Below are 8,072 nucleotides of genomic sequence, written 5' to 3'. Positions count from 1 at the left end.
GGTTGTGCGCACTGCGCCAACCTCAAAGACCCCGCATAGCAGAAGAAGTCGGAAGTCGGATTTTGGTGAGCACCAAGGCGTGCACCTTTGGTGCGGTCAACGCAGACGAATTCAGAAGTTGGGGTGGATGTCCTAATCGTTGTTGCAGGCTACACATGTATGAGAATCAGACAAATAGCTTATATAGGGGAGGTGTTGGGTTTGATGGGTCAACTCCCTTGGTTGTGCGCATTACGCCAACCTCAAAGACCTTGTTTTCGTTAAGAAGTCAAAAGTTGGGGTCAATGTCCTAATGGCTCCTGCAGGCTACACATGTATGAGAATCGGACAAATAGCTTATATAGGGGAGGTGTTGGGTTTGATGGGTCGACTCCCCTGGTTGTGCGCATTACGTCAACCTCAAAGACCTTGTTTTCGTTAAGAAGTCAAAAGTTGGGGTCGATGTCCTAATTGCTCCTGTAGACTACACATGTATGAGAATCAGACAAATAGCTTATATAGGGGAGGTGTTGGGTTTGATGGGTTGACTCCCCTAGTTGTTCGCATTACACCAACCTCAAAGACCTTGTTTTCGTTTAGAAGCCGAAAGTTGGGGTCGATGTCCTAATTGCTCCTGCAGGCTACGCATGTATGAGAATCAGACAAATAGCTTATATAGGGGAGGTGTTGGGTTTGATGGGTCGACTCCCCTGGTTGTGCGCATTGCGCCAACCTCAAAGACCCTGCATTGCGGATGAAGTCGAAAGTCAGAGTTTGGTGTGCTACAAGGTGTGGTCGAAGGTGCTCACCTAGGTGTGCACCTTTGGAGCACAGGAAAAGTGCCCTCCAAAAGTGCGCACCTTTGGAGTGCACAAAAGTGCCCTCCAAAAGTGCGCACCTTTGGAGCGCAGAAAAGTGCCCTCCAAAAAGTGCCCTCCAAAAGTGCGCACCTTTGGAGCGCAGAAAAGTGCCCTCCAAAAAGTGCCCTCCAAAAGTGCGCACCTTTGGAGCGCAGAAAAGTGCCCTCCAAAAAGTGCCCTCCAAAAGTGCGCACCTTTGGAGCGCAGAAAAGTGCCCTCCAAAAAGTGCCCTCCAAAAGTGCGCACCTTTGGAGCGCAGAAAAGTGCCCTCCAAAAAGTGCCCTCCAAAAGTGCGCACCTTTGGAGCGCAGAAAAGTGCCCTCCAAAAAGTGCCCTCCAAAAGTGCGCACCTTTGGAGCGCAGAAAAGTGCCCTCCAAAAAGTGCCCTCCAAAAGTGCGCACCTTTGGAGCGCAGAAAAGTGCCCTCCAAAAAGTGCCCTCCAAAAGTGCGCACCTTTGGAGCGCAGAAAAGTGCCCTCCAAAAAGTGCCCTCCAAAAGTGCGCACCTTTGGAGCGCAGAAAAGTGCCCTCCAAAAGTGCGCACTTTTGGTGCGCACCAAGGCGCTGGTTCGGTCGTTGCAGGCGAGTTCGGAAGTTGGGGTCGATGTCCTGAGCGGAGGTGCAAACTACACAGGTGTCGGAATCGGACAAATAGCTTATATAGGGGAGGTGTATGCTTCGATGGGTCGACTCCCCAGGTTGAGCGCACCGCGCCAACCTCAAAGACCCTACGGTATGGATGAAGTCGGAAGTTGGGTCCGATGACCGATTCGATTAGTAGGTATGCTCATGAGGTCGGAATTTGGGTCCGATGACCTGCCATGTGCAGGAAGGCGAATGTTGACACTGTGCGTTGCAAGGTGCACACCAAGGCGCTGGTGCGGTCTTTTTAGTCGAGTTCGGAAGTTGGGGTCGATGTCCTGATCGGAGGTGCAAGCTACACAGGTGTGGGAATCGGACAAATAGCTTATATAGGGGAGGTGTATGCTTCGTTGGGTCGACTCCCCGGGTTGAGCGCACCGCGCCAACCTCAAAGACCCTACGGTATGGATGAAGTCGGAAGTTGGGTCCGATGACCGATTCGATATGTAGGCATACTCGCGAGGTCGGAATTTGGGTCCGATGACCTGCCACGTGCAGGAAGGCGAATGTTGGCACTGTGCGTTGCAAGGTGCGCACCAAGGCGCTGGTTCGGTCGTTGGAGGCGAGTTCGGAAGTTGGGGTCGATGTCTTGATCGGAGGTGCAAACTACACAGGTGTGGGAATCGGACAAATAGCTTATATAGGGGAGGTGTATGCTTCGTTGGGTCGACTCCCCGGGTTGAGCGCACCGCGCCAACCTCAAAGACCCTACGGTATGGATGAAGTCGGAAGTTGGGTCCGATGACCGATTCGATATGTAGGCATACTCGCGAGGTCGGAATTTGGGTCCGATGACCTGCCATGTGCAGGAAGGCGAATGTTGGGACTGTGCGTCGCAAGGTGCGCACCAAGGCGCTGGTGCCGTCGTTGCAGTCGAGTTCGGAAGTTGGGGTCGATGTCCTGGTCAGAGGTGCAAACTACACAGGTGTGGGAATCGGACAAATAGCTTATATAGGGGAGGTGTATGCTTCGATGGGTCGACTCCCTGGGTTGAGCGCACCGCGCCAACCTCAAAGACCCTACAGTATGGATGAAGTCGGAAGTTGGGTCCGATGACCGATTCGATACGTAGGCATATTGGCGAGGTCTGAATTTGTGTCCGATGACCTGCCATGCGCAGGAAGGCGGAATTTGGGTCCGATGACCGAGTTGATGGCGTGCCATGCGCAGAAAGGCGGAATTTGGGTCCGATGACCGAGTTGATGTTGATGGCCCGCCATGCACAGGAAGGCGGAATTTGGGTCCGATGACCGATTTGAAGGCGTGCCATACGCAAAAAGGCGGAGTTTGGGTCCGATGACCGAGTTGATATTGATGGCCCGCCATGCGCAGGAAGGCGGAATTTGGGTCCGATGACCTGACATACGCATGGAGTCCGACTCGGGGGCCGATGTTCGATTCGATGACTTGCATTGTGGGTAAAGTCGGAAGTTGTGGTCTTTGACCCGATTCGATGACCAGACTTCGGCTGCTTGAGAATCGGACAAATAACTTATATAGGGGAGGTAGTGTTCTCGAGCATCCTCCCCCCGTGCCCGTTTATGTCGATTGATGCTGGTGCTCGACTGGTTGGAGCGCTCGGATGCAAAAATCTTGCACCAGGATTTATCGATTGTGATGGACACGGCAAGTCTCCTGATTGCTATGCAGGAGCTCATCGTGAATCTCTATGCGGCCTTGGTATGGACTCGACCTGCGGAATGGTTCGGCAATGGTAGTCGCTCCAACACGTCCTTGCAATGGCCACAGAGGTGATTCGACTAGAGCTCCAGTCTAGCTTTTGGGTTGCTTGGCGGACTGGTATAGCCGCGATCGAGTTCCGGCCATGAACGTTTTAGATAGCTCTTGGGCTTTCTGGGACGGAAGTCGGAAGTTTGGGCTGTTGTCCGATTTGATGACCATTCTTCGGATGTGTGAGAATCGGACAAATAACTTATATAGGGGACTGTGTTGTCTCACGCAGCCCCCTCCGTGCCCCTCTATCTCGACCGATGTTGGTGCTTGAAAGGGTTGGGATCGCTCGGATTTATAAACGTGCACCACCATTTGTCGAGTGTGAGGGACGCGGCAGGTCTCCTAAATGCTATGCGGGCGCTCTCTGAGAATCTCTATCCGGCCTCGACACAGACTAGTCTTGCTGAATGGTTTGGCACTGGTAGTCGATCCAACACGTCGTTGTTGTGGCCGCCTAGGCGATTCGATTCGAGCCCCCGTCTAGCTTTTGGGTTGCTTGGCGGATTTTGCCCTATCCGCAAGTGAGCTCGGTCCCTAAACGTTCGAGAAACCCGATTGCTATGCGCCGACTCTCTTTCTTGCGAGCCTCCATCTAGCTTTTGGGTCTCTACGGAACGGAAGTCGGAATCTGGGACCGTTGTTTGATTCGACGAGGCAGACTACGGTTGTGCGAGAATCGGACAAATAACTTATATAGGGGAGGTGTTGACTGGAGCATTCTCCCCCGTGCCCCTCTAACTCGACCAATGCTGGCGCTCGAACGGTGGTAGCGCTCGGATTTTCATTGAGCGCCAGCATTGGTCGATTTAGAGGGGCATGCGAGATTCCCGAATGCTATGCGAGGGCTCTAACGGAAATGTCTATTGGTTTCGGTATGGATGCAATTGCGAGTGGTTCGGCAAAGGTAGTCGTTCCGATGCGTCCATGTCGTGGCCAAATCGATAATTCGATTTGAGCCCTCGTATAGCATTTGGGTCTCTCGATGTGATTCCGCATTCCAGTCCCTTTGGGCACTGCTTGAGCCGCATCCCAGGGGGTTCCCTTCCCAATAATCTGCCTCGCAACCCGATTGCTATGCGGTGAGGCTCCTCGGCCGCCTCGGAACTATCTGTGTATCAGACGCATCGCGGGATAAGGGGTTGGCAACGGTAGTCGCCCCAAGCGCGTCCGATGCTTGGACCATTCCGAGGCGGCCCTGAAGCCTCTTCCGTCTAGCCGTTGGGTCCTTCTCGCCGCATCCCTCGCCTCGCACCCCGATTGCTATGCGGTGAGGCTCCTCGGCCGCCTCGGAACTATCTGTGTATCGGACGCGTCGCGGGATAAGGGGTTGTCACTGGTAGTCGCCCCAAGCGCGTCCGATGCTTGGACCATTCCGAGGCGGCCCTGAAGCCTCTTCCGTCTAGCCGTTGGGTCCTTCTCGCCGCATCCCTCGCCTCGCACCCCGATTGCTATGCGGTGAGGCTCCTCGGCCGCCTCGGAACTATCTGTGTATCGGACGCGTCGCGGGATAAGGGGTTGTCATTGGTAGTCGCCCCAAGCGCGTCCGATGCTTGGACCATTCCGAGGCGGCCCTGAAGCCTCTTCCGTCTAGCCGTTGGGTCCTTCTCGCCGCATCCCTCGCCTCGCACCCCGATTGCTATGCGGTGAGGCTCCTCGGCCGCCTCGGAACTATCTGTGTATCGGACGCGTCGCGGGATAAGGGGTTGTCACTGGTAGTCGCCCCAAGCGCGTCCGATGCTTGGACCATTCCGAGGCGGCCCTGAAGCCTCTTCCGTCTAGCCGTTGGGTCCTTCTCGCCGCATCCCTCGCCTCGCACCCCGATTGCTATGCGGTGAGGCTCCTCGGCCGCCTCGGAACTATCTGTGTATCGGACGCGTCGCGGGATAAGGGGTTGTCACTGGTAGTCGCCCCAAGCGCGTTCGATGCTTGGACCATTCCGAGGCGGCCCTGAAGCCTCTTCCGTCTAGCCGTTGGGTCCTTCTCGCCGCATCCCTCGCCTCGCACCCCGATTGCTATGCGGTGAGGCTCCTCGGCCGCCTTGGAACTATCTGTGTATCGGACGCGTCGCGGGATAAGGGGTTGTCACTGGTAGTCGCCCCAAGCGCGTCCGATGCTTGGACCATTCCGAGGCGGACCCGAAGCCTCTTCCGTCTAGCCGTTGGGTCCTTCTCGCCGCATCCTTCGCCTCGCACCCCGATTGCTATGCGGTGAGGCTCCTCGGCCGCCTCGGAACTATCTGTGTATCGGACGCGTCGCGGGATAAGGGGTTGTCACTGGTAGTCGCCCCAAGCGCGTCCGATGCTTGGACCATTCCGAGGCGGACCCGAAGCCTCTTCCGTCTAGCCGTTGGGTCCTTCTCGCCGCATCCCTCGCCTCGCACCCCGATTGCTATGCGGTGAGGCTCCTCGGCCGCCTTGGAACTATCTGTGTATCGGACGCGTCGCGGGATAAGGGGTTGTCACTGGTAGTCGCCCCAAGCGCGTCCGATGCTTGGACCATTCCGAGGCGGACCCGAAGCCTCTTCCGTCTAGCCGTTGGGTCCTTCTCGCCGCATCCCTCGCCTCGCACCCCGATTGCTATGCGGTGAGGCTCCTCGGCCGCCTTGGAACTATCTGTGTATCGGACGCGTCGCGGGATAAGGGGTTGTCACTGGTAGTCGCCCCAAGCGCGTCCGATGCTTGGACCATTCCGAGGCGGACCCGAAGCCTCTTCCGTCTAGCCGTTGGGTCCTTCTCGCCGCATCCCTCGCCTCGCACCCCGATTGCTATGCGGTGAGGCTCCTCGGCCGCCTTGGAACTATCTGTGTATCGGACGCGTCGCGGGATAAGGGGTTGTCACTGGTAGTCGCCCCAAGCGCGTCCGATGCTTGGACCATTCCGAGGCGGCCCCGAAGCCTCTTCCGTCTAGCCGTTGGGTCCTTCTCGCCGCATCCCTCGCCTCGCACCCCGATTGCTATGCGGTGAGGCTCCTCGGCCGCCTTGGAACTATCTGTGTATCGGACGCGTCGCGGGATAAGGGGTTGTCACTGGTAGTCGCCCCAAGCGCGTCCGATGCTTGGACCATTCCGAGGCGGCCCCGAAGCCTCTTCCGTGTAGCCGTTGGGTCCTTCTCGCCGCATCCCTCGCCTCGCACCCCGATTGCTATGCGGTGAGGCTCCTCGGCCGCCTTGGAACTATCTGTGTATCGGACGCGTCGCGGGATAAGGGGTTGTCACTGGTAGTCGCCCCAAGCGCGTCCGATGCTTGGACCATTCCGAGGCGGACCTGAAGCCTCTTCCCTCTAGCCGTTGGGGCTTTCTCGCCGCATCCCTCGCCTCGCACCCTGATTGCTATGCTGTGAGGCTCCTCGGCCGCCTTGGAACTATCTGTGTATCGGACGCATCGCGGGATAAGGGGTTGGCAGTGGTAGTCGCCCCAAGCGCATCCGATGCTTGGACCATTCCGAGGCGGCCCTGCAGCCTCTTCCGTCTAGCCGTTGGGGCCATCTCGCCGCATCCCCCACCTCGCACCACGATTGCTATGCGGTGAGGCTCCTTGGCCGCCTCGGAACTATCTGTGTATCGGACGCATCGCGGGATAAGGGGTTGTCACTGGTAGTCGCCCCAAGCGCGTCCGATGCTTGGACTATTCCGAGGCGGCCCTGCAGCCTCTTCCGTCTAGCCGTTGGGGCCATCTCGCTGCATCCCCCACCTCCTCGGCCGCCTCGGAACTATCTGTGTATCGGACGCATCGCGGGATAAGGGGTTGGCAGTGGTAGTCGCCCCAAGCGCGTCCGATGCTTGGACTATTCCGAGGCAGCCCTGCAGCCTCTTCCGTCTAGCCTTTGGGGCCATCTCGCCGCATCCCTCGCCTCGCACCCCGATTGCTATGCGGTGAGGCTCCTCGGCCGCCTGGGAACTATCTTCGTATCGGACGCATCGCGGGATAAGGGGTTGTCACTGGTAGTCGCCCCAAGCGCGTCCGATGCTTGGACTATTCCGAGGCGGCCCTGTGGCCTCTTCCGTCTAGCCGTTGGGGCCATCTCGCCGCATCCCCCACCTCGCACCCCGATTGCTATGCGGTGAGGCTCTTCGGCCGCCTTGGAACTATCTTCGTATCGGACGCATCGCGGGATAAGGGGTTGTCACTGGTAGTGGCCCCAAGCGCGTCCGATGCTTGGACTATTCCGAGGCGGCCCTGCAGCCTCTTCCGTCTAGCCGTTGGGGCCATCTCGCCGCATCCCCCACCTCGCACCCCGATTGCTATGCGGTGAGGCTCCTCGGCCGCCTTGGAACTATCTTCGTATCGGACGCATCGCGGGATAAGGGGTTGTCACTGGTAGTCGCCCCAAGCGCGTCCGATGCTTGGACTATTCCGACGCGGCCCTGTGGCCTCTTCCGTCTAGCCGTTGGGGCCATCTCGCCGCATCCCCCACCTCGCACCCCGATTGCTATGCGGTGAGGCTCCTCGGCCGCCTTGGAACCATCTTCGTATCGGACGCATCGCGGGATAGGGGGCTGTCACTGGTAGTCGCCCCAAGCGTGTCCGATGCTTGGACCATTCCTAGGCGGCCCTGAAGCCTCTTCCGTCTAGCCGTTGGGGCCTTCCCGCCCCATCCCTCGCCTCGCACCCCCGATTGCTATGCGGTGAGGCTCCTCGGCCGCCTTGGAACCATCTGTGTATCGGACGCATCGCGGGATAAGGGGTTGGCACTGGCAGTCGCCCCAAGCGCGTCCGATGCTTGGACCATTCCGAGGTGGCCCTGAAGCCTCTTCCGTCTAGCCGTTGGGGCCTTCCCGCCCCATCCCTCGCCTCGCACCCCGATTGATATGCGGTGAGGCTCCTCGGCCGCCTTGGAACTATCTGTGTATCGGACGCA

The sequence above is a fragment of the Cryptomeria japonica genome, unplaced genomic scaffold (assembly GCF_030272615.1).
Source record: "Cryptomeria japonica unplaced genomic scaffold, Sugi_1.0 HiC_scaffold_224, whole genome shotgun sequence".
Classification (NCBI taxonomy): Eukaryota; Viridiplantae; Streptophyta; class Pinopsida; order Cupressales; family Cupressaceae; genus Cryptomeria; species Cryptomeria japonica.
The sequence above is the reverse complement of the archived record's forward strand: the minus strand, read 5'-3'. Positions refer to the sequence as shown.